At 50.5% G+C, this 25,282-nt stretch overlaps 1 protein-coding gene across 1 annotated transcript in view; it reads right to left on the bottom strand.

Annotated features, from left to right (window-relative positions):
- MYOCD (myocardin) overlaps window positions 1-24,767 on the bottom strand; it is a 234,554-nt gene extending 209,787 nt beyond the window's left edge. The window contains exon 1 of the mRNA XM_069872309.1: window positions 24,599-24,767. The gene's annotated coding sequence lies outside the window, so the exon portion shown is untranslated. The remainder of the gene's footprint in view (window positions 1-24,598) is intronic.
- Window positions 24,768-25,282: the final 515 nt, after the last annotated feature.

Below are 25,282 nucleotides of genomic sequence, written 5' to 3'. Positions count from 1 at the left end.
TCATTAGCTGGGTGAGCTCTTGAAGACTGTGACTGCATGTTCTCCAGGTGCCAGCTCTTCCACAAGATGTGGGACAGCTTCCTAGGCAGTAGGTCATGAGTCCCCAGCACAGAGTTACTCCCTCTCAACCCAAGGAGTGTCCCTTGGGTTTGGGTCCCTCCTGGGTGATCATGTGTCCCTCTGCATCCCCAACAACAAGAGCATGGTCGCAGGCAACTAGCACGGAGACACTCCTGTCCAAACAAGGGGAAAAGGCAGATAGCAAACTTCAAATGTTGAATTTTCTGAAACTAACTATAAATGGTAAAAACGCAAAGTCTTGCTTTCTCTGGAGGTTTTCAAGCAAAATAACCCCAAGAATGGCAGCTTCAACTTTTATTCGGATGAGAAAACATTCTTTTATTTCGACATCATCTTTGTCCGTTTTTATCATAGGGATAAAGTATCTTTTATCTGGACATAATGCATCAAGTTGCACAGTGAGTCATAAAGTGAATCTATACAATTGAGCCAGCGTGCTGTGCCTTGATGAGGACTGGCAGAGTCTAAATGTCACACTCAAGGTACAGGACAATAAACAGGCATCTCTGCTCTCCCAGCAAGCAGAGTCTGCTTTGGCTGAAGTGGCAGAAGAAGCCGTTGGTGTCACCTCAGAGGCACTCATGTGAGGCTGCTGGGGAGCTGGGCATGGACCAGATGGCATGCATGAACCTTTCTCACACCTACTTAATTCAGCAGGGATGTGGAGTTTATCGATCTGCTGCAGATATTGTTACACACACTGATGTGCAGGCAGGTGTGGGAGCTGCTGTGGGTTGATGGCTGATGCTCTGTCAGTGAGGACTGAGCAGAGTTTCCATCCGAAGCACACTTGGGCTCCCCATTTTCAGTGTTAAACATTCAGTACATTAGGTTGGGGGCTGGAAGACACCAAGGCACTGCTTGTAGGGGAAGGCAACATTTGTACACACTGCAGAGATGTGCCGTAAATGTAAGAAAGCAGGAAATAAAGCCTCATTCCTTCCTGGATTGCTTCAGAGACACCTAAAGACACCCTTGGAGCCAGGTGTACCCAATATTCATTCCCTTTTTGGCAGGGAGAGGAATATCCATGCATCACATTGGCTCTGGAGTATTGTCATGGGTAGCCTGTGTCTATCAGGATCTAACCTTTCCGCAGGCGGCAGCGACACCCCACCTTTTCCTTGCCCTGGAAGGGCTGCTGAGATAGCTGAGGGTAAAAAGGAAGAAGATCTCAATGCATTATAGTGCTTTATGTTCCTGGGGCTCCACTTCCATACCCACCATTTGAGGATCCATTCTGCTCTCCTTCCCCTCCTCGACCCCATCAGAAAAAGTCATTAGCACCTCCAAAAGGGACAACCATTCTTTCTGGGATGGGAGATTTCAGCTCTGCTCTGCTCAAGCTTCCCTGAAAATGGGCTGTTCTGGGAGGCACTGGTGGGCAAAAGGTGCCCATGATGGGGAGAGGGCACCACACCACCTGCCCCATGATCTGCCAGTTTGGATATCAGGAGCCCAGGCCAGGAAGGAAAAAGACCTGCTCTTTGTCTCTGCATGTTGTTATTTCCTTGTAAAACTTTGCCATTAGTCAAATAACAGAGGACACAAGAAAGTAAACTGATTGCCTTGAACTACAAACTGATCCAGCCACTTCTGCCTGGGTCTGGGGGCTCCCAGAGGCAGGAGTGGTTTATTAATGAATAGATGAGGGCTGGAATGAGCTCCTCTGATCTAAGAGCAGCTTTTGAGGGCTGCCTTTCTAGAGATGCCAGTGAAATGGCTTTGGCTGCTACATGAGTGGAAGATTATGGGGACCATGAGGAGTGAGATCTGCAGGCCCTACCAAGGGGATCAAGCCTGGTTTAGCAGCAATATCTGCTGTGACTCTGCCAACCGGGACTTGAGACACAGCTTGGCACTGCCCAGGTGACAGATTTCCTCCAGTCACGGACACTAAATCAATGATCCCTGACTCCCCCGGGGAGAGAAAATGCGACTCAGCTTTCACCTACCCTCTCCTCAGAGGAGTCTTTAACTCCCCAGAGCCCTCACCCACCCCTTTCCTCAACTCCTACAAAGCCGTTGGATTAAAATTCAAAGGTGAAAGCACAGCAGGAAACACTTTGATACCAGGAGACGGACCAGCCGAGGAATGTTACAGGATTTTTCCATGGCTGTTTCTTCTCAAGCATGTACACAAGCAGCACTGGGTTATGCAACTTTACATCAGTGCCTTTTAGCTGCTCCAGGCAGGGCAGAAGCGAGCATTATTTAGAATACCCCTCTCCTTAAATCAAGCTGAGAAATGTGCACTGGCACGAGCAGCAGGACTTGCAAAGTGTGCCAATTCCGAGTGTTCCCACTGATTTACACAATACACCATCTTTCCAAGAAAAAGGGAAGCTCTGAAAGCCCACGGCAGTCTAATAACTTGTAGTCCAATGGGTGTAATCGTTGTGAGGGCGGGTGGCAATATCCTTGTGGATGTGGCATGTCTTGGCTGACAGCATAGCCTGACCTCATGGCATGACCTGAAAAACCACTCTGATAGATGTGCCCTTCAGGACCCTTGTAGATTGGGTCACCCCCTGAGGAGGCAGATCCCCTTAACCTTCCCATGGATGGTCCCGTTCCATCCCTGTACTGCAGGACCACTCCACTTCTACCAGCTGCTCTACCATACTGGGCCACCCCAACAGCTGCAGGACACAGTCAGGGCACCACGCGAATGGCAGGAGACCTCAGCCTAAGGCTCAACAAAAGGGCATGGGAAGAAAGACAGCCCCTCATACTTGATGTTCAGAGACTTCGGGGAAGTGTGCCCTTCAGCTTTGAAGATCTCATCTTTAGTATCTGGCTCCACGTTGAAGTGTTCAGGGCCAGGTTGGATGGGCCTTGGGCAGCCTGATCCAGTGGGAGGCATCCCTGCCCAGGGCAGGGGTAGGAACTGGATGGGCTTTAAGTTCCCTTCCAACCCAAACCATTCTATGATTGTACAATCTCCCTAGGGTTGAGTTGTGGGAGGGAAGTGCTACCTAGGTCTCTTGGTTTTCATGCCAAAGCTGTACGACAGCCCTGTGAGGAGGTGAAGGATGATGCTGAGGGAACCAAACCTCTCTTCTTTGAAGACTCAGAGACTCTGCTGAAAGCACAGCCTAACGTGGGCGTTTGGTAAGCCTGCAGCACTCTTCATGCTGTTCAGTAGCACTCACATCTCTCATCCTGGAAATCATCACTAGCAGCTTAAAGTCATCATAGCTGCAAACCTCTAGAGGGAACATGGGAGCTCTGCTGCCCATGCGCACTGCAGCATTTGGCTTCCCTTGGTCCTGAAGCTCCAGGCAGAAATGGGACCATAACTCCTTTTGGTTCTTGATGAGGAGAATTTATTGTAAGCAGCTTCTTCAGGTTACATCAGCTTTGCTCCCCCTGGGCCGCTGCTTCACACTGACCCAGGTGAAAAGCTCTGCTGACATTCTCCCACAAGCTGTGCTGAGCATCTGTGCCCTCCTGGCCTTAGGATGACAACACCCAAGTGAGGGAGTAGAGGTGGCCAGTGCAGCATCCCTCCGCTGCTGCTTTGGCCAGTCACCTCCAGCCTCCCTCAGCATCCTGCAGCTGACAAGACACCTGTGCAGCTCCCTGCAAGTGAGCGGCTTGTGCAAGCATACGCAGTACAGCAAACCCACACAGCACGCTGCAATTCAACGCCCTGTTTCCAGGTACGACTGCTCTGAAGGAATCGACTCGGTTCACGTCTGTGCGTCTCAGCGCCAGACTGGGTGGCAGAACCAAGCCTGGTGCTCCCAGCCAGCCCAGCCTCTTGGGGACCGCACCACACTGACTTGGCTTTTATTTTTAGTTCCTCCTTATCTCTAATGAGGCAGCTGCCAGCTGCTCCCTTCGGTGCAGGAGAAATAATCAGCTCTGGCAGAGACTGCGCTGGCAGCAGGGTCAGGGGCTGGTGAGCCAGGCGAGGGTGCGCCTCACTGCCCTCAGCCCCGGGGAACAGGGAAAAGAGAGGCACCCCTGGGCCCAGGTAGGTGCGTTTCCCTGCAGATCCTCATCCTGGCTACATGCAGACCATCTCCCCCAGGCAAACATATTGCTTGGTTTGCAAGTGCTGGGGGTGAGAGGCTTGAAAATCATCTACGTACCTGTGCTCATCACTCTGTTGCTCTGGGATTTAGGATGCTTTGCACACACACTTGGGGGATTATGCCCCAGTTTAGCCCTGGGTAGAAATGCAAGGGGTTTTTTTTGCCAAACTATGACTATGGTGTGTGCTGTGGTGCTAATTCAGTGCTGGCTCTGGATCACCTGCCTCAGGTGAATCCTTGGAGGAAGGAGTCTAGCACAAGCTGGAGGGAAAACATGAGAGGAGTGAACCACCTTTGGGTCTCCAAGGTAACCCCTGTGCTGTGATGCACGTTCCCTGGAGGGCACAGATTATCCTAAAGATGATGTAGTACATTCTTTCCCAGGTAAATTCTTTCCCCAACCCTGGAGGTGATTAAAAGGTGGGTAGATGAAGTGCTTAGGGGTCTGATTTAACAGTGGACAGGTGTGGTTCGGCTTGATGATCTCAAAGGCTTTTTCCACCCCAGTGATTCTATGATTCGAGGTAAAGAGGAGGTCATCCAGACCACAGCATACACCTACCCATGAGCAATGTTGTCTCCACAGCACACTGGCAATCAATGAAGAGAAAATGTGTTTCCACACAGCTCAGGAAAGCACAGCACCAGGCAGGCAGTACAGAAAGATCAGGGATGTCCAGTGGGATCATGACTATATGTGTCAAACAAGTGCAAACAGGACTGACTGCTGAGGCTTTCGGCACAGGACAGAGATGGGAGAGGCAGAGTGGGAAGTCCAGGCTGCAGATGGAGAATATTTTACTCCAATGCTTCCAGGCACATGAGTGCTGCAGCCTGTGCAGAGTGCAGAGGCTCTGAAAAAAAATGATATGCAACCTGGGATGGCTGAGGAAGAAGATGCAGTGTGGTGATGTGGATTGCAGCTCAGCAAGGAGATGCTGTGCACAGCCCCAGAATTCATCACAGAGAGCGCACTGATGCTCTGTCAGACGCTGAGCAGTACTGGCCATGGGCTTGGAGGAAGGTAGGATGAAAAAATATTCAGAGAGGCTTGGGTAGCTTCTTCATCACCTCCTAAAGGAGCCCATGAAAAGCCATCTCTATCCAGCATATCCTGCTCTGGACCAGCACAACGGAGGAACAGAGAAAGCTGAAACCTCACTGAAATCACAGGAGGTCCCTTGTGGTTCCTGGCTCAAGCTGACACAGATCCATTTCAGCTGAATGCAAGATTATCTTGACAGCTTGAAAGCTATTCTGAAATGTAACTCGTGCACAACACGCTACGTAGCTAGCTGTAAATCACCATTTGGTGGACATGGGATACCAAATAAGCGAAGAGGAGATAAGAGACCATAATATAGGTGTGACTCACTTTGACAAGCGTCTTTGAGATGGCAATTCAAGGCCTCATAATTGCAGCCACATGAATCAGCAGAAAAGGCTGTACTACGACAAAGAGCAGGATTAATGGTTGATTCAGTGGACTCAGACTTGCTACCACATCCTGCAGCACCTCACAATTCCCACTGGAGTTAAGGGCTGTTGGTCTGATAGACAAGAGCCACAATGCGAGTGAGAATCAGAGAGGCTTCTGGGGCCAGTCAGTTCATCCTAGAGTGAGGAGTAACAACTCTACCTTCAAGAAACAATGCAGAAGAGCTCCAAGCAGAGTGCAAATTATTCCCAACACAACTTCCAGGCAGTGAAGGGAATCCCAGGGTAAACCAGACTCCACACCTTCCTAATGGCCTGCGCTACCCAAAGGTGGCATCCGAGTGGCAGCCAGCAAGTCCCTGACCCTGCTCCCTGTTTCAGTCCGACCCTTTGTAACAGGCGGGTTCCCCACAGCCCTGTCCACTGGGCAAGAGCAAAATGCTGCTGGTGATACAGGAGGAGCCCTGCTTCTGCTCTTCAGGAACTGAGAGGCAAAGAGAGGATGAGAGAGCAGACAAACGCCTACACCTCACCGCGTGTCTGACCCTGCCTTCCCTCCTGCTCCTCGGCTTGGTCACCATGCTTTCCTTCCCTTTCCACCCCTGCAGTGCCAGGCATGAGAGGAGAAAGGGCAAGAAAATCTCTGACAAGAAAGCAGAGGAGATGCAGCATGATGATGCCCAGGATGAGCAATGTAGGGTTGGGAGGTAGCTGGAAACTTGGTATCCTCATGAAACCACTGCAAACTCTGCAGCGGGACTCCCACCTCCTTGCTCAGGAATCAAGGATGCACCTTGTGTGGGCAGCCTGGATACCTCCAGGCAGCACTTGTCCCTCTCCATGGGGTCTATAACCACCCAGAAACCCCAGAGTGATGCCTCTTGGGCTGCGGAGGTGGAAGAGTGTTGGAGTCCACAAGGCTTCTATTCTGGAGTGTCCATGCTATGACCTGCAGGGATGTGGATACTATGCCAGGTTTATTATTTCTTCACATCACTAAAAGCAGCCCTGTCATCAGCCGTGCTTGCACTGGCGGCAGCTCTGATGGTCCTGGGCCTGTGACAGGAGCCGGGAAGCAAGCAGCCTTGGTGGGGCCAACCCTTTCCCAGGCAGCTCAGCCAGTCCTTTGGACCAGCCCTGCAAACCAGAATGGCTCTTTAAATGGTGAGGTTTGAAGGTGCCAACATCTAATTTAACTGCTTCTCTTAATTTTTGCCTTCTTGTCAGCCCTCTTGTTGTACAGACAGGACATATCACTTTCTCTAATTGCTTAAGGACTCTTTGGCCTGGACTCAGTTACGGGTTTCCGCCATAAATAACAGACACGGAGCCATATCTCAACCAGTGTCCATCTCGCTTGCTCGCAGCTCCCTCCCTTTCAGGTGTGTCTCTGCCAGAAAGGATTTGAGATCTGTGGCAAACATTAAGGCTTTCTGAGTGCTTTTGGCTTCCTTTGCTGATCTCCAGCCCCAACAGAGAGACTATTTGCTTGCTCAGTGCAAGTTTATCCTGGAAGCCCTTGTCGATACTCAGCCACATTTGTCACTTCAGTCTCTGCACACCCTCTGCCAGTTCAGGTGGAGTTTCTTACTTCTCTGTTTCCCCCATCTCTAAGCCCTGCTCTGGCCAGCTCGGAGAGATGCCTGGCTCTAAGCCACACATCAAGAGCTGGTATCAGATCTGGATCACTGAGTCTCTTTTTTATGGGGACAAGTTTGGCAGCAACTGGTCTCCTCAAGTTGATTGCTAAAACCTTTCCTCTCAGCTGGTTTTCCCAGCCATTCATTGCATCAGGATACTAAACCAAGCCAGAGACATCTCCTAGGAAGACTTCACTCCACACAATGGTCTCTGGCCCCATGTGAGAAGAACAGCCTGTACCAGCAGGACACAGTTTACTGCAAACGCCAGCTCCTGCCCATCTCTACGTCCTCAGTCTTTCTTGCTGGCTTTCCTGTAATTGGACTTTCTGCCCCAGCACCTTTTCTACAGGTCTTCTGTGAAAACTTCCAGAGTGATCTTTAACACTTCTGGGAAGATGTTCATTTCTCCTACGGCTCCTTTTAATTCTTGAGGTATTTCTTTGCAAATATCCCCATCAACTATCTCATTTTATTTCAACAAGAATATCAACTCACAGAGTGTGTTACACAAACACATAGTCAAGCCCGGGGGTCCTGTAGGTTTGCACACTTAAAACACCAGCAGTCAACTCAGATGTCTTTTGTATGATCTTGCTTGTTTACCATCACTTGTGTACAAAATCCTGGGTTTCCATACATGCTGAGCATCAAGTCACAGAGGAAACTCTCTGTGTTCGCTATCTCCAGCCTTCCCTGAGTCACTGCTCTTCCCAAAAGGTCCTCTCTTAGGAACAGGCATTTTCTCCCTACCCAACAAATACCAGAGCACACAGTTGCCTCTTCATGTCACACATATTTCAGTGCTCTTAGTTCATGTCATGACAGGAAAATTCACAGCAAAAATGGCTGATAGTCCTAGAAATCTTTAAAAATTCTACTATTGAAGAGAAGTTATACAATAGAAAAGACAGAGCAGCGGGAGACGAGACAGACAGTTCTGCACTGTATGCATTCATAGGAGCACACCACATGTTCAGAGGATGAATCTCTTCTGGGTACAGCAAAGGAAATTAAAGTGCCACAAGCCTGACCTGGTCAGCTATGCAAGAGCTGCTCTGTTCCGACCCTAAGTCAGAGATATTAAGGAAATATGCACATTCACTCTTTCTTTTTAAGTGTGGGCTTGGTACTCACAGCTCCAGAAAGTCAGAACCCCTCGTGGAGTTGTCCTCACTGGAGGAACGTTCCCTTCGCATTTCTTGTTTAATGTTCCAATGAGATGTGGTTTTTTAACAACCAAAAAAAAATCAGATAAAAGCCACTCTGTGCTGCATTTCTGCAAGTACATCCCAATAATTCAAAGGAAATCACCCTATAAAACAGAAGCACTAAGCCCCCAGCCAGCAATTTGAGCAAAGGAAATTTCTGGTTAAACTCCTAAGAGACCTGACCAGTGCTATGGATACACAGAGTTAAGGTATTGAGATGGGCCTGATGCTGCTTTAAAACACTCCTGGAAATTCTTGAGGGGGGTCAACATCCATGGGCACATTGCAGAGGAAGCATTTAAAGGACTAACCGCATCTTTCTGTCCATTATTCATATTTTGTTTTCAGATGGCCACAGCATCAGAGTGTTGGTGGGAAGGACAGACCTGCTCCAGCTTCCCACCTGGAGGGTGGTCCCCTCTCCCTGCAGGGAAGACAAAAATGGGGAGGACCAAGCAGTTGGTGACCTTGCACAGTCACATCCTCAGGCAGTGGGAGCAGCAGGCGGCTGGCTCCTGCAGGATCCTGGCTGCTGGCAAGATGATGTGTGACATTGCCTGGGCCCCAAGGACACCTTGGAGGACAACAGCCCGTGGCTTTGCCCAGGGGGTCTCTCTTCTTATCAAGCACCCCCAGAAGCCTAAGGAGGGAAAGGATTAGGACAGCTCCTATTCATGCTGGAGGAGGATGAGGATCTCCACCTTGAGCACATCTCCTGGGGTCACAATCACTAGGTTGGAAAAGCCCCACAGGATCATCGAGTCCAACCATTCCATGGTTGTATCATAGCTGTGTGCCCCCATGGATCGCTTCTGAGCAGGTGAAAGGCAGCCACTGTGGCCACCAATAGCATGACTGGGATGTTCAGGAGGCCTCTGCAGCTGTGGGAGATGGATCTGGGCATCCCAAAAGACCCTCAGGTCAGCCCAAGGTGCCCATTCTCGCAGCGGCAAATCAGGAGTGAAAGAGCCCAGCAGCAGGGCTGTAGGGGTCTCTTTATGAGTTGCTTTCCCCTTTGAGTTTATCTCCTTGGGGTGGGATTCCCTGTCCATATTCTAGAAATGTGGAAGAGAGGCACATTTTGGTGAGCGCTAAGGTAGAGCTGGCCAAGATGCAGTCCAGGACTTACACTCAGAGCAAGCTGCAGGCCCTGTATATGCATGGTGACACCACAGTGTCAGCCTCCTCTTCCCAAGTGCTTCTAACGGCTGGAGAGAGACCCATGGATCACATCCCTGGCTGCCCTCGGGCGATCAGCCTCAGCCTCCAGCAGTCCTTAGGACAGCAGAGGATCTGAGGGTTTCCAGATGGCTCTGGGGAGCAAGGACGGCTGTCGTAGCCTCCTGCAAGGCACCCACGCCTAATTTGAGCTGTCCCCAAGAAGCAGGGGTGGCCTGGGAAGCACGCTTTCTAGCTTTCTAGCTCTGTGCATTGAGCAATGTGTGCTGGCCCCAGTCAGAAGGGCTGGCCTGCATGTGCGTCTTGCTTGGGGTTTGTCTCCCGAGGGGTCAGGCAGCCCCTGCAGTGCAGTTAAACACGGACTGCCTTTCGGGCTCACTCCTTGCCAACAGTCTCTGTGTGAGGCCAGCTCTGTTTGCTTGCACAAGACAACAGAAAGTGATTTTTACACTTGACAACAATGAAGTATTCTTGCGTTTAACAACAACTATGTGCTCTCTAGACTCGATGCCTTTTGGAAAAGCCCTTAAATCCATCAGTTCCAGCCCATCCTCCCAAGGGGAGCAAGCGACAATCTGCCTGTGCTCTGCTTCTGCCTGGGGGGGATGTTCTGGGGCAAGCTGTTCACATCCCGAGGGGCAGCAGCCACCCCAAACCACAGGGGAGGAAGGAGGGTGGGAATGTGAGCCAAGAGCCACGGCTTCAGCTTGTTGATGGGAAGAAAAGCGGAGGGTTGAGGGAACGAGAGGTGGCCAAGGTGGACCTCGAGGATCCCCACTGGAGTCAAGATGTGGTGAAGGGCTTCAGAGCTGTCACAGGAGGGCCACGTGCAGCCTGGCATCCTGCCACTGCTCGCACCAAGAACGCCGCATGGGAACAGGCAGGCAGCCACGTGCCATGAGAGGACACCCGGGGAGCAGCAAAACCCTGCAGTGTGCGTGAGGATGGGGCTCTCCATATGGACCTGGGGCTCACTCGCTGCAGCCACACCAGGGAGCATCCTGAAGCAGCAACACGGTCTTGGCCACAACCCGTTCCTGGGGCGCTGCTATCCCAAGCTGTGCTGCCATGATCACACTGACTTTCAAAGAGAGTTTGTGTCTCATTTTCCTCCCCCTTTTAGTATGACTGCAGAGCTAAGACCCTTTGAGGGAGGAGCTGGCCATATTTGCTCTACGTCAAGCCACTTCACAGCACTGGAAACATCACTGGGAAGCTGATTTGGTAGGATTTAATCAGAAACTGCCAGTCTGCAAATGGTAGGTGCATTTGGCATCTTGTACAGCTGCACATGGTTCCCACCTTCCAGGAAGCACATTGCAGGGAACACCGACAAGAGAGCCAGGCACCACTAGAAACTCATCCAGAACAAAAGCTCAACCCAATCCAATAGCCACTCCAAATACTTGTCCAAAGAAAGGAGTGAAAAAGGAAAAAAGCGAAAAAAAAATTACATTTAGGGAGCTTCAAGTTGAATCGAATTGAACAACATCATTTCTCATGTCCTTTTAAAAGTTGCTCTTTGTTGGTTTTCAACTGAAAAATGCCACTGATAAACCACTTGCGTTCTAAGCCACCTGGTTTTGATTCTGATACTTACAGTCACTAAACCAATTTTTTTTTGTTTTTCTGAGAACAGACTTTTCCTGTGCAAAACATCCCTTTCAGCAAAACCCTCTCATTCTTCTTCTCCGCGCCTGAGGAGCAGAAGAGGAGGGGAAAGCTGAAGACCAAACACTGCAGCCCAGGAAGGGAGGATCCCATGGCTGGTGCCCTGGCCACCCCAGAGGTGTGCGTAGCAGCCACCTTTCGCAGGACTTACACACTCCAGCCCACACCACGCTGTGCCCTCCCAGGGCTGTGCAGAGGGCAGACACGGGGCTGCTGTGACCGTGGGTGAGGGGTGAGTCCTGGCACTGGCTGCACTGCTGGCACGAGGTTGTGGGTGCTGGCAGGCATCTCTCCCTGGGCAGGTGCCAAACCTGCAATTATCTCACTCACCCAGGGCAAATGAAATCTGTGGAGCACTTTGCTGCTGTGCCTCTATCTGAGCCGAGCAGGGAGGAAGGCTGGGGGGCTTGCAGCAGGGCTTCCCCTCTGCTGGGGTAACCATGCCCACTCCCGTCCTGGAGGATGCCACGTTGTCATATGTGAAACACGGTGGCTTTCCTACTGCAGACGAGCACTGTCACAGCAGCCCCAGCTCTGCTCCATCCCATGGTGGTGGCAGGGTGGGTGTCCTGTTCATGGGGATGGAGCCAATCCACAGACCTTCCCCTCCATCTACAGCATCCTGCTCTCCCCAGACACTGGCCAAAGACACTACAGCAAATGCATAGAACGGTTTGGGTTGAAAGAGACCTTGAAAATCATCTAGTTCCAACCCCCAAAAGCATGTGGCTGGTATTTACACCACACAGTCAGAAGTGAGTGGCTGTGGGGTGCAGTGTGTATTTGATATCAGCTCAGCAAGACGAGGCATGAGCTCATCGTATCTGCCATGACATCATACGGTACCGTAACCCACAGCCCAGGGTATCGCAGGGTAGATTCCCTTTAGAAACGTCTGACCTATAAATGCCAGAACCTTCCCACACAGAACTAAAAACATTTATTCTGGAAAAGCCTAGGTGCTCATGGCTAAAGGCAATAAATACAGATTGAATTTCATTGTTAATACCCTGTCCAGGGTAAAATGCTCATTTTTAATATCGTTGCCTGCGATCTGACATTACCAACAAGATGTTGCAATACAATATCTGAGTCATTGCGCAGGAGATAATGGTATTTTCTTGAGTTCAATCTGGAGGAGAGTTGGCCCCATTAATCAGGCTTGGAAAAATGATGCAAGAGTGTCTGCCAGAGAGTCTGTCTGGCCTGCTTTGAGCATGAGTTACGTGACCCAGGGCTGCGGGGAGAGGGAGAGAGCATGAGCAGACCTGGATGTTGCGATGGGGGATCTCTCAGGAGCATGTCTCACGTGCACTGGTCCTTTCTTGGGGTCAACCACGAGGCTTCTGAGTTTGGGGTACGAGGGAGTCAAGAGTGACCATGTCACTCCAGCTCTGTTTTTGTTTTTATGCTGCCCAAAGGAGCTGCCATCCCACAGTGTGACCAGGGTGCCTCGGCACAGCTGGAATTCCAGAACTGGGATGGCATGAAGGAACCAGCCAACGTGACAGGGTCCCTCAAGTCTATCCACCACCAAGACAGAACCCTGTTGCTGCTGAGCCCAGGGCCAACAGTGGGGTGCGACACTTAGTAAAGTGGCTGAGAAAGGAATATCCTTTAGGGACAGGTCGTTAATATCTCCCAGGTAGGAACATGGGGAAGGGAAGCTATGAGGAAGCATCCCATCAAAGAAATACTGCCCTTAAGAGCATGCCTGAGTCCTGTAGGTCTCCTCAGGGTAGGAAGCAGAAGAGAAGGATAGGGACTTGGAGAGAAGCCTGCCCTGGCTGCCCTGTGCTCTGTGAGTGTAGTAGAATCATAGAGCAAAAGGAAGAAACCTTAACGTCCATCCGGTTCCAACCCGCCCTGTCATGGGCAGGGACACCTCTCACTGGATCAAAGCCTCATCCAGCCTGGCCTTGAACACCTCCAAGTATAATGAAGCCTAAAAGGTATGAAGAAAACCAGGAGCTCTTCCAGGAATAACAGGCTTTCTTTACTGCAGAGCATCTCCAGTTATCCAGCAATACCAGGGTGGGAGGGAGAACTGTTTGGAAAAATGCTCTTTAATCTGGTGGGCAAACCCCAGGCTCTACACGGAAACATGTGATGAACTTTTAATACTGAGCACTATTGGCCCATTGGCCAGGAAGAAGGCTTTAGGTCAAGACTAGGTACCTCATTGTAAATGAAATGCTTTTTCTTGAGCAGATGTTGCAGACAGGATGCAAGAACCAGCAGTGCCTGGCCTGCTATGCAGAGGGCAGGGCAGATGACTCCTTCTGTCCTTGAAAGCCAGTACATGGTTATGCAGAAACTTAACATGTGAATGAAAAAGTGACTCATGGGAACAAGACACGGTGACTCCTGTAATCCTTACGTCCAAAGGCAGCGGTGCCATGTCTGGGGAGAGCAAAGGCTGGAAGATAGAGCTCAGCTTACGCCAGGGTCTAAGCCAGAGGAGGGAGGAGGGAAAGCACGGTGTTTGTGAAGGTTCCATACAACCAACGCATCCTAGTCAGGAGGACGCACAGGCAGGGACTGAGCTGAGACCTTCTCATGTGCTCATCTGGAAACCTCCTGTGGGTCAGCAGAGACCCAACCCCATTGGCTTGAGTAGCCAGTCCCCTCTCCTGCTCCCCATAATTTTCCAGGCATTTCAGGCAGGGAAGTGCCGGCCGTGGCCTGTCCAGCTGTATGCATGGCCACCTCCCTTCTCCTCAGAACGCTGCCTGGTCCAGAGCAAACACTGTGGTTTTTCCCTGTTCCCTGCGTGCACAACCAGTCCTGCAAAGCCGGCAGCAGCCCCAGGCACAGAGGGAGTTCTGGTGCCTTCTCCTTGAATGCTCTTCACTCTCCCTGGAGGAATGCATGAGCTCTCCACCACATACATGATGGTTTGGGACCAGATTGGATGAGGCTGTGTGCAACCTTATCCCATGGGAGGTGTCCCTGCCCATGGCAGGAGGGTTGGAACTGGATGGGCTTTAAGGTCCCTTCCAACCCAACCCGTTCCATGATTCTATGATTATTCTGGATGTAGAATGAACACTGGGACCCATGTCTGGGACAGAGGAGTGAGCTGAGCAGCTCACAAGAGACCTTCCAGCAGGAGGCATCCTCTGCAGAATGAGTCATAACCACTTGCTTAAATATTTTGTTAATGAAATGTGGTATTTTGGATATCAAATCACAATTTCAAATGGAAATTTATATTTCCTAAAAACAAACAAACAAACAAACAAAAACCCGAAAAAACAAAAATAAGGAAATTAAGTTTCCAGTGCAGTCTGAACTACCCTAAAGTGATTGCAAAGCTTCTCATTTTAACTGCCAACCTCAAAATACTGGGGAAATTTGAAGAATCAAAAAAAGTTACAGACTAAATGTCTCAATCTTCAGTTGCCAAAAGGGGGACAATGCCATCTTCGTGCTGCTGGATTTTAGACAAGCCTTTTTATTCAAATTAACATATATTTTGACAAAAAAAAAAATCACGAAGACAACTTTTCTGAGGAACAATTTCCATTTCCCAGTTCTGTGACCCTAAAATGTGTGCCAGATCTCTCTGAGAGCCAGTGTTTTATTTTATTTAACCAAAATGACAATAAAGTGAATATTTAAAGTGAAGCTCTGTTCTGAAAATATATCTGCTTAGTGCTCAAATGATTCATTTTCACAGAGCTGAAAACAATTATGAACCAAATCAATTGGGAGAAAGAATTTAATCAGAAAAACGTGAACGCTAAGTGGGAATTGTTGAAAAACATTTTATGCGCTGCCCCAAAACCACAATCCCACAATTGAGAAAGAAGACAACGTTGGTTAAAAAAACAGATGACTCTGGCTTGGGAGGGAAGTGAAGACAACTGTGAAAAATAAGAAAACCATATATAACTTAAGAAAGTGGGAACTGATAATAATGAGTGAGACATCGGAAACTGTAGAAAACTGATAAGGGAAGTCAAGAGCTGAGGACAACGTATGGGCTGCAAACCTGAAGTTAACAAGAAGACGTTTCTCTCAACAAATAAGGAATAAATATTCTTCTTCTGGAGTCGTTGGTTGTGTTGGACTGTCCCTGGATGGATGCAATCAACAGCAGCAGAAGAAAGCTCATGGTTGCCAATGTTTATGGAAGAACTTGGCTACACCAGATACCGGTAGGGATGTCAGCCTGGCATCAGCTCTGGGCGGCCACCTCCAAAGGCTGATAGAGCATTAATAGATAGAGATTTAAATAAAAGGAATATGATTAACGCTAATTCACAAAGACTTAGAGAAATCAGAACATGTCAAACTAAGATTCCCCTTTTTCCTAAAATTACAAGTTTGATTGACAAAAATAATATTGGTGGTGTAATAGCCTTCTGCAAGGCAATTGACTTGGTACTATGTGACAGTTTGATTAAGAGACTAGAACAATACACAGTCAACATGGCACATATTAAATGGATTAAAAGCTGGCTGGGTGATGTGTCTCAGATGCAATTGTAAATGGGAACTCCTCACCCAGCAGGGGTGAATTTAGCGGAGTTCCCCAGGGGTCGGTTCTTGGCCCTGTGCTAGTCAACATTTTTATCAATGATCTGAAAAATATTAAATCATCGGTGGTGAAGTTTGCTGATGACACTGAGATTGTGAGATCAGCAAAGAGAGAAGAAGTCAGATCGCTGCTGCAGAGTGGCCTGGATTGCTGGTTAAATTGGGCACAACAGATAGTCGATACAGCCAAATATAGGCGTGCATCTCATAGAATCATAAAATCACCAGGTTGGAAAAGACCTCTTAGATAACCTCTCGGAACAATGTGGCAGATTATGGATCATGGATAGAAGCCAGAGTGCTCTGTCCTCTCCCATCTACTTCCTTCCTCTGCCATCTCCCCAGGTATTCTCATGTCATCTTTGGTTCTTCAGATGGACTCAACCTACCTGCTCCTACTTACATCGTGTACTGAAGGCTGTGAAGAAGGCTTTTCTTGGACCCCAAGCATGGGAAGAGCTGCTGCCATCCATATTTCGTGACACATCAGGAATTGTTAAGCAAAACACTGTCCTTTCAAAACTGACAAGGATGGGAGTCATCCTCTTCTAGGACTGCTTTGTCACTCCCCACACCTGGGGGGGCAGGGAAAGCTTTTCTAGTCAGTGGTATTAGGAAACAATCCATCCTGAACTAAGTAGATGTCTAAAAGAGGGCAGATGACCCACTACCGCTTCTGTGCGATGAAACAGGGCCAAGGACTTCTGGGTACCCTGCACAGTTCTGCCCTATAAAGCTTACACTCTTTTGAGTGCCTTGGAGCCAGAAGGACTGTGATGCTGCCTAGCAGCTGGAAACCTCTGCATCCTGCTTGCAGTGAAGGTGGCTCCAGGAGGTGTGTGAGTGCTGCAGGGCCATGGAGATGGTCACAGAAAGAACAGCCACAAGGACAAATAGCCAAGGGCTTCTTGCTCCGTTTCATCAGGGCTTTGGGAACCTTCATGAGCTGCTGGAAGAAGGTGGCTTCCAAAAAAGCCAGCCCTTGAAAGGTCCACATTGCTGCAACAAGGCAGAGGATGTGGGTAGAAGAACCATCTCCTGGAGCCCTGCACAGAGGCTTTTTCTGTCTTCCAGAAGTCCACTCTTCCCTCTGACTGCCTGCCTACAGCCACAGGGAACAGGCGGGAATGAGATCATAGAATTACAGAATGTCCTGAGTTGGAAGGAAGCCACAAGAATCATCGAGTGCAACTCCTGTCCCTGCACAGGAGACCCCCAACATTCACACCATGGGGCTGAGGGCGTTGGCTGAACACTTCTTGAATATTGTCAGGCTTGGTGCTGTGACTTCTTCCCTGGGAGCTGTTCCAGTGCTCAACCACCCTCTGGGGGATGAACCTTTTCCTAATGTCCAACCTAAGCTTCTCCTGGCATCTTCCTGCCATTCCCTTGGCTTCTATCACTGGTTGTCAGAGAGAAGAGCTCAGTGCCTGCTCCTCCTCCTCCCCTTGTGAGGAAGCTGTAAACTGTGATGAGGTCTCCCCTCAGCCTCCTCTTCTCCAGGATGAACAGACCAAGATGACCAAGAGATGGGCAGGGCACTTCTTGCCTTAACACTGCGAGGCCAGTCTAACCTGCAGCTACAAGTGCTGTCATTCTCAAGTGGGAAGAGTGCCCTCGGTTTGCTCCGGCTGCCTGTGTGCCAACATCAAACATGTTTTACAACTGACCTGCAAGGAATGTGTGTCACTGAAGAGGATATGTAGCCCTGGAGAACATAAACCACAGCTGCATTGTTTAATAGTACCTCATCCACCAGATCGGAATAACAGGCAAAGATGATCTCAGGGAGATAATTCTAGCGAGTGTTAGCAGGAACAACTCCGCTACCTTCGCCAGTGGAAGATTCTTATAAATTCACTCCTCCTGCCATCCTTCTGCAAAGGGTCAGAAGATGTACTGACAATAGCAGCATGCAAATAGTTCAGAACTTGGCCACACGCTGAGCAAACACTCTGGATAGCTTCACGAGTAGATTAAAATGCCAGATCAGCGAGCAGTGGTGCACTTTAAATATGCTCAGTAATTTATTAAGTTTATTCTTAGCAAGCTTGCAGACTTCAGAAAGTTAAATTTCTCAGTGACAAATGATTGGGGAACTGAGCAGCCAGAGTGTGCATGCTGCAGTGAGATGGCCTTGGAGAAGGCAGCACAGGGGAGCAGATACCACCAAGAGCTCCCTGTGGGTGAAAATACCCAACAGAAGAGCCTGCACAGGCTTATTGTCAAGACTGTTGTACAGCTACAGGGTACAAACCCAAGGCTCTTGGCACATTCTACACTTCTCTAAAGAGCTGCTGCCTCCCACTCCAAGCTTAGACATCCCTTATCTCTTTCTCTAGGCCTAGCCACGTGCTGTGGGTTAACCACTGTGAGCACCAGTCCTTAGTGCACTCTTTATGTCCCAGGTCTAATGAGAGTCCCATGAACTCTAGTAACAGCAGCGCTTCTCCTGCAGAAACACATCACCTCCGGCACCCAGGGCTGAGCGCAATGCACCTCCTCTCCGAGGAAATCATCCACTGTGATCCCAAAGGGCAACTCTGTCCTTTTTCCCAGGTGCCCAGACCATGTTGTGCTCAGGATCTCTCCACCCTTCAATCCCATCTGTTCCCTGTCCTCAACCTAAGTGAGCCAGAGGCTTGGATACAGGAGTCTAATGATGCTTCATTCAAGCCAAGAGTGGTGGGAGATGTCTCAGATGGGACACAGCAGTCACTAGATAGATCTTCAGGCACCAGTTGTGGACTGCCACTGCCCTCAGCCCCCTGCCTCTGCTGTTCTTCACAGCTCTGCTGTCCTGGAGCAGGGTCTAGAGTAGCAGAATTTCCTCACAAAGAAACCAATGCTGGCATTGCTGTTTGAGATATATATTTTTGGTACCCTTCTTGCTCAAATTAAACTAACCACTGTGTTCAGGAAGCCTTCTGAAAGGCTGTGTGTCCTCTTTTCAAGATCAAACATCCCTGGAGATAAAGCATGACAGAGCTCTGGAGGGATGTGGAGTCCCAAGTAGCAACATCACACAACCTCTTGGACACAATCCTGGAGCCAACCTTACAGAAAAGCCCTGGAGGAACAGAGAGAAAATGGAACAGTGGCATGGGGATGTGTAAGCAACGGCACAAGGAATTTACCACCTAGAGGACCATTTCTGTCATTTGATCTCCACTCAGCAGCGAGGCCGGGGAGCAGCAGACCTGGCTGTGCTGACAGCAGCTCAGCGCTCCACAAGCTGTTAGCAACCACTCCTGCTCCTCACATAGCCACCACAGAAATACCAGGTGAGAGGAGTGAGAGGAGACCTGCATGACATAAGGACACTCAAGCTCATGCAGCAGGGAGAGGCAATCTCTGGGAAAGAGCAGTTTGTCAGCCGTGAGCCCAGGGCTCCACATGACATGCCAAGATGACTTGGAGATGTTTATGTGCTGTTTGTTGAGTAGAAATAAGACCCTGTGAGTTTTGCAGGGATGGAATACTGCAGGGTCCCCTGGGCTGGAGCTTGCAGCCATGTGAGGCTGTTTTGCACCATCTGCCACATCCCTGGGGAGTAACTCTTCATTGTCCCACTTCAGAAAGGAGTCAAGTCTCTTCTAACCATGGGAGGGGAAAGACTTTCCCAGGAGCAGTTCCTGAGCTGACAGCAAATCCCATGTGGCATAGCAACCCTGTGTCAACTGTAAATGTATGTTATTACTCCTTGCACTGCAAAATGAGCTGTTGGACCTAAGGCACTATGTGCTGCTGCTGGTTTTGGGGACATCTAAATTCATCCAGTCCAACCATCAGCCCAAACTCACCAAGCCTAATAAATCATGTCCCAAAGTGCCACGACCACACATTTTTTAACACGTCCAGGGATGGGAACTCCACCACACTAAAGGTCAGAGCCTGCACGTTGGGCAGGACAATGCTCACTAAGATACACAGTGCCAACATGAGGTCCTCTCTCCCTCCTGAGCAGAGCTCTCGGGAACATACAATGAGAAGCCTCCCTGGGCACATGCTCAGCACTGGCAACACTGAGGAATGGGGTCTGTGCAGAGCTGCTGCAGGTCCCACATCTGCCTGGGGTCCCCAAATTGCAGCTCTTGGCACCCCAAGGTCTCCTGCTGCCCGCAATGTGCAATGCTGGGACAGATCCAGAGATGAGCAGGAGCTGGTGGGGGCTGGGGCGCACCAGGCTGGGATAGTTCCTGGCCAGCATGAGGGATGGATGGGAAAGCCTGCTTATTTTAGCCTGGATTTTATTTGAGCTCATCAACTCCTCCTCAGCTCTGCAAAGACATCTATTGCTCCTTCATCACACATCTGCAGGCCCACCAGGGATGCCCCATAGGCTGACACCAGGAATCAGATTGCACAGTACACTGGTAGATGGGCAAACATCCTAGGAAAACCAAGCTGCCTGGGAGGCTGGCTGGTCTCCATCACAGAGCTCTGTCTGCAGGGGAGAAACTTTACCCACAGCATGCAGCACGCTCCAGGTGCAGTCCCACTGCCATCCCTGCAGGCAAGGCAGCAGATCCCACACCCCAATGCTTAGAGAAGCGTGCCCACCTTCCTGAGGGTGCTTGTGGCTGTCATATCCTCATGACGAGGTCCAGAGCCAAGAAGTCCCTGGGGACAGCTGATAAACCCCCTACATCTGTTCCAATGGTGCCCGTGCAAGCAGGGTGTGGTTTTGGCTTGAGGTTGGGCCATAAATCAACACGAGTCAGAAAAGGCAGGACATACATCCCCTGCCCTGGTGCCTTCTCCAAACAGCACCAAGCTGGTGGCTGCTGTGTGCCTGGGACACATTGCATGATGGACATTGGCAGGTCCCAGGTGCAGTGGGGAGAGAAGAATGACAGTCTCTGCACCGGCTATTCCAGCTTCAAATACGTGGAAGGGAACAGTCCTGAGAGCAGGATTACTCATGTGTTCCATGAACCCAAGAACAGTGTGCTGACTAGGAAGCCACATACACCACACACAGAGCACAATTTGGAATGTCCAGACAGCATGGTCCCACCTGAAATTCTCAAAAAATACCTCGTAGTTTTAACTCAATCATTAGTACCTGATCAGCAGCACCAGCTGGCAGGACAGGAGGTAACCACAGCAGATCAGGGTGAGGCCACGTGTGTAAACCCTTAGTCATGAGATTCCGTCTCGCTTCCATGCAGACAGAAACTCCCAGCTGAAAGGTCCTCTGGAGGCAGGATGAAGCATTCCCACGTATGATGCCTCATGACCACAGCTACCCCTACATCACCGAGCAACCCCAGGGGCAGGGAACCATCAGCAAACCATCTGCACCCACAGCCCATCCATGCAGGGGGACGTGCACAACCAGCCTGACAGGAGCTCAAAGGCTGGTAGGGAGGTGACTTCTCTGGACCTCTGGTCCAAGGCACCCTGACTCTTGGGATGCATGCACACCCCGAACACAAGCACAGTGGTTGGATCTCTCCATCAGCTAATACCCAAGACATTAGCTTAGCTCCTCTCCAATAACAGACAGGAAGGCCAAGAAATAAAGCAGGTGCATTCCGGGAATACTGTGGCAGCAAACACTATGAATCACGTCAGTCAGAGCCTTCTTCCCAAAAACCAAACTTGTCCACCCAGGGTGGGCAGCCCGTGTTTGGAGCTCAGCCTTTCAAGCAGGACAGAAGTCCTCCACATGAGGAGTAGAGAAGGAGCAGGGTAACCAGCCAGGCAGAGAGAGGATTTACTTCAGCCACAACGCATGGAAGAGCCTCGCAGTGTTCCCTGGCCTGGTTCTCTGGCTGCATCCCACCACCATCAGTAACTTCCTCACTGACATTAGAGCTCCACCAGCTTTTCTTTGGCCAAGTGACCACCACAGTGCTCCTTTCCATAACCACTCCTGCCTCTATCCCACCAGGCCTTCAAGACTCTTTCGCGCACTTGGCACGGGGGGCTGCTCCTGCCGCAACCCACAGACCTTCTCTGTTCTTCTGAAACGTCCCTGAGCACCAACGGGGTTTAATGTGTCTACATGCAAACCAGAGGGACCCTAGAGAAAAGCAACGATGTGACAGGGCTGCAGGAGAGGCACAGCAAAACGTGATTGAGTATGAGCCCTGGATGTGGGACTGTGGCTTGGAGAGCAAATATAGCACAGAGAAAGACATCCAGAATTAGGGAGACCATTGCTGGTCGCTGTGCCTACACAACAGGAGGGATGCTGGAAAATGGGCACAGGCTCAGAGTAGAGCTACAAGAATGATTTGCAGCCTGGAAAACTGCAGTAGCAGAGAAGGTAGAAACCCAACTTCTTTTCCTGATGTTAGCCAAAGCTAAAACAAGGCATGGTCCCACTCAGCAAGCACCTGGTGGGAAGTTCTCCAGTCCAAAGCAAAATGAGCTCCAGCTGAGCCTGGGCTCTTCTAAAAGAGAAAGCAAAGCACCTGTTGCAATTGGTGTGATTGCTTATTCATCCAAATCAGCTTTGACATAGAAACGGGGCTTTCTCAGGTGGGGTCACCCAGATCTGCTCTGCCTGCGGCTGCAAGACAAGTGAGCACAGGTGGGAGAGCTACCCAGGGAGCAGGCTGGTCTCCACAGACATAAAGGATGGGTCTGGTCTCTTTTTGGGGTGCAGTAGCCATCCCCACAGCGGTGCAGCCAGAGAGGGCGCACCGGGGTGGCAGCAGTTGTATTCGGAGGTGCGGATGTCTGCAGGAAGATCCATCTCTTTCCTCTCTGCAGGGACCGTGCCAGCCCAGTGAGGTCCCTGCTGGTTTCCTCTTGGCTGTGAGGCTGCGAGCATGTTGCAGCAGCCATGCCAGGCCCTTAACACGAGCAGAGCGCTTGCACAGCGGGACTGGGCTGGCTTGGCTGGCCTCCAGCCCTGGCTGCCATAATACGGGAAATAAGGGAATTGGAGCGAGACCACAGCGACCACCAACCAGCTGCCACTGGCAGCACTGGGGAGCTCCCCTCCTGCCAGGCATGAGCACATCACCCTGTGCCCACCGAGCCTTGGCAGCCCATGGCGCAGCTGGAGCGTGCCCGGAGGAGGAGGAAGAAAATGAGGAGGATGCCACGTGCCTTGCCCTCCTTAGATGCTCCTAGGGAGCCACTCAGCCAGGAGCCCCGGGATGCCACGCACGGCAGACAGCGCAGCCCTGCTCGCTGAACAGTGTGGAGTTTTCTGCTAGTTACATGTTTTATGAAAAGTTGTTGGCAAAAATGTGCATTTTCTTTGGCTGCATTTTGCACAGATCTGGCGAAAATGTAACGTTAGTATCGCCCCTTGAGAGAACTTTATTGAGTGGAACAAAGTCAGATATTTTTAGCTACCCATTGTTAGCTGCAGAACAAAGCCATAACTAAGATATTTTGTCTCTTACACTGAAACGGGACTATCAGACAAATCCATGTACAGTCATATGTGGCTGCCCATTCAGATGGAGCACGAGAGGGAAACTATTTTTAGTCTGTATGCTCCACGCAACCACCACATTTCCCTTCCCTTGCATGCAGGACCACCAAAACACACGGACAGCAATAGAGAGCAGCATCTGAGAGGGGGACTGACTTCTGCTGTCCCTCAGGCCACCTGCCAAATGACATTTACAGGAGAGATCCAGTCACAAAATCCTAAAAAACTTAATTTTTTCTGCCATTTTTATTATTTACACACATACATACCCCACCCCGAGCAGAAACGGTGCATGTTTCATCAACAGGCAACAAGGAAAATCAGCCAGGATCAAAACAGCACTTAGCAAAGCAGCAGCTGTACCACACAGCACTAAAACCTGAACCCTTGTTCTTTCTCAAAAATGCACATACATGCCCCAAGGGCTGCTCTGATGAGCAGCAAAGTTACCCACAAGCAGCACGGGGTCCTGCAACCTGCAAGGAAAGGGATGGCACCCCACCCTGGTGTCGCTGCCACCCATCCCGCTCCCACACAGTCAAACTGTGCTGGAAATGCAGCTGCTCCAGGGTTGCCAAGGCGGAGCTTTCAAAACTATTAACCCTAGAACACCAGAAAGCCCTGCACGAGGCTGACAAAACCTCCTCCAAGCACTTCAGCGCTCAACAAATGACATCAGTAGTTTATGACTGGCAGCATTTTGCAATGCATTCGTTTGAAAGAAACAAAGCGGTCCATAAATGCCCTGAATTTCTGAGCGTGAGCGATGCCGGGAGCTTCTTCTAAACAGTTCTTGTGGGTTGCATTGGTGAGTCACGGCAAAGCTACATTAAACAGCTGAGTGCTTGGTGCAACCAGAACGACCCTCCACAGTGAATGTAGTCGTAACACAGTCCAGTTGTGTGAGGCATAAAAGTGGGGTGCCACCAAACAGCCTGCCCCACTGGAAGGACACCCTCTGCATTGGCTGGGGTGGAGGGATTTGAGTAACCATCAGAGCAGCCTCCAAAGGGCTGCAGCAAAGCAAGAACCTTCAGGAACCTCACATGGTGCTTAACCATCACCCTCCCTGGGCAAAGCCAGCAGCTCCATCCTCTCCCTGCCTCCTTCTTCAGGAAGGTCAGCTCTTGATTTGCTAAATGCACCTTGTGGTCCCGAGCAACACCCACACGACATCTGCACACAATCCAAGATCTGCCAGGTACCCGTGGCCACCAAGGCCCCACCAACAGCCCAGAAGAAACACCAGGTAGCAGCGATTCCCGACTGCGCTTTGCCCTCCCCAGAGACACCCGCAGCACACGGGTGCCGTCTGTCAACACAACCCAACCCGCCCAGGAAAAAGCAGCTACAAGAACAGAAAGACTTTAAGTAGGAAATGTAAATTACCTGCAAACTTTTTGGCTGAGCTAGAGTGTCCTGGAGGAGATGCTGCTTTTGGGGCTCCTTGCTTTCTCTGCGGATTAGGGCTGCTTTTATCAGGGAGCGGGGACTGTTTTTATAAACTTGAAGCACAGTGAGAACTGGTTTAAAATAGAGTGAAAGGAGCTGGTGCGGGTGGAATTAAGACAAACTCTGCGAGCTGCTTTTCCAAAAATAAGTTAACTTCTTGCAGCCCGCAGAGCGGAGGCGGAGAGGCCAGGGGGTGGCTGGGCAGGGTGTGGGGTTGTTTGAGGGGGATCTCACACCTTGCCCTGCTCTGGCGCTGGTGAGGGGTGGGTGAGCATCCCCATGGGTGGGCCCGATCCTGCACCAGGATGGGGGGAGGCAGCACAGAGCCTGGGGGACCCTGCACCCCCTCTTCTTGCCCTGCATGTGGCTCACTAAGGTGCTCGATGCCTGCATCCCCCTCTCCTCCCCCAGCTTGGGGCTCACTGGGATGCTCGGTGCCTGCATCCCCCTCTCCTCCCCCAGCTTGGGGCTCACTGGGATGCTCGATGCCCGCATCCCCCTCTCCTCCCCCAGCTTGGGGCTCACTGGGATGCTCGGTGCCTGCATCCCCCTCTCCTCCCCCAGCTTGGGGCTCACTGGGATGCTCGATGCCCGCATCCCCCTCTCCTCCCCCAGCTTGGG

The sequence above is a fragment of the Phaenicophaeus curvirostris genome, chromosome 19, assembly GCF_032191515.1.
Source record: "Phaenicophaeus curvirostris isolate KB17595 chromosome 19, BPBGC_Pcur_1.0, whole genome shotgun sequence".
NCBI classification, from domain to species: domain Eukaryota; kingdom Metazoa; phylum Chordata; class Aves; order Cuculiformes; family Cuculidae; genus Phaenicophaeus; species Phaenicophaeus curvirostris.
The sequence above is the reverse complement of the archived record's forward strand: the minus strand, read 5'-3'. Positions and strand labels throughout refer to the sequence as shown.